Source organism: Cupressus sempervirens, chromosome 1 (assembly GCF_028749045.1).
Source record: "Cupressus sempervirens isolate cs-2001-9-10 chromosome 1, ASM2874904v1, whole genome shotgun sequence".
Lineage (NCBI taxonomy): Eukaryota > Viridiplantae > Streptophyta > Pinopsida > Cupressales > Cupressaceae > Cupressus > Cupressus sempervirens.
Genome location: NC_143118.1, coordinates 609,483,368 through 609,485,110, shown reverse-complemented (window position 1 = coordinate 609,485,110; position 1,743 = coordinate 609,483,368).

Genomic DNA, 1,743 nt, shown 5'->3' with positions numbered 1-1,743 from the left:
CGATCGGCAAAAACTTAGGGTGGAGAGTGGACCCTTGATGAAATTAGGGACGTCGAGCAATGCACCCGTGCAACCAAACCATCTCTTTCCTTCTTGCCGTCCGGGTAGGATAAAAATGCGATGATAGAACGTGCCAATGAGACGGAGCCCTTGGCTAAAAGATACAACTCCATACACACTCAGCAACAAGCGCATCTTAGAATCGAACACCAAATGTGCAGTGTGTTGCAAGTCGTGCAGACACCTACATATAGGGTATATCCATCAAAAAAAAGCGACAAGTACTTCCCACCAGCTCCGCCATTGCGATTACCGAATGGGATAATACTCACCGCCACAGATTAATGACCATCATTACCGTCTCGGAATAGATACAAGCACATCGAGCTTCATCCGATCAGCTGGATGAATTTCACCTTGAAGGGGCCCAATCCAAAAGTTCCGGAGGTCATCTCCTGGAACTCTCGAGAACAAGGCCCATCTTACATGCAAACTCTGCTACTGCGCAAACATAGGTTGCAATTAAAGAGAAATTGCAAGGCCGTCACAATGGCCCGAGGCCAATGCTCCGACTAAGTCAATTTTCTCTTGCAATCACCATGCCGCCGTTCACAGAGAGATCTCCCCCATTCACTTGTGACGCGACGCACAATCCAAGGGCTAGACGCGAGCTCGCCCTTGAAAGGCCACTTTCCAAGGCATCCCCCGATGACACATTGGAACGACAACCGCTGTCGAACCATTTCCCAATGTTGTGCCGATCGAGTTGGCACAGAGCCGCTAGATGAGGGCTCCCGTTTTAGATCGAGTTTTAAAATCACCAAGAAGACGCGGTGAGGGCTGGCAACCGCTGCCAAACCTTTTTCCGAAATTGCGCCAGCTGAGTGACAAGAAAACATGATGTAAAGGAGAGTCAAGGAATAGCACCACCCTCGAAGGTGGGCTTCATGCCACTCTAATTGATTCAACGTCGGCGTCCACCGTTTCAAAATCCGACATATCCATCCGCCCTGACAGCGGCGTTGAATCAATGAGCTGGGCACGGGAGAGGCTCGCGGCAACCACCTCTCCCATTGTAGCTGCGATAGGCTCGCAAAAAATTTTGCTAGAGCGCCAAGTACCCACCTCATTGCTATAGACAAGGGCTCGCCATTAGATCAACTTCGAAATCGCAGAACGGACGCGGTGTAGAATGGCAACCGCTGCCAAGTCTCTTCCGTAATTGCGTCGGTCGAGTGATCGAAGAAGGTGATCTAAGAGAGGGTCCAAGCGTGTAGGCATTCATTGGGGGATTCGCGCCGATGGCAAAAATTTGTGCAATACCCGAGCAACACCGGACGGAGGTGCAAGACGAGGGCTCCCGTTTTAGATCGAGTTTTAAAATCACCAAGTAGACGCGGTGAGGGGCTGGCAACCGCTGCCAAACCTTTTTCCGAAATTGCGCCAGCTGAGTGACAAGAATACATGATCTAAAGGAGAGTCCAGGAATAGCACCCTCGAGGGTGGGCTTCATGCCCCTCTAATTGATTCAACGTCGCCATCCGCCGTTTCAAAATCTGACATTTCCATCCGCCCTGACAGCGGCGTTGAATCAATGAGCAGGGCACGGGAGAGGCTCGCGGCAACCACCTCTCCCATCGTAGCCGCGATAGGCACGCAAAAAATTTTTCTCGAGCGCCAAGCACCCACCTCATGCCTAGAGACAAGGGCTCGCCATTAGATCAAAACTTCAAAATCGCTGAA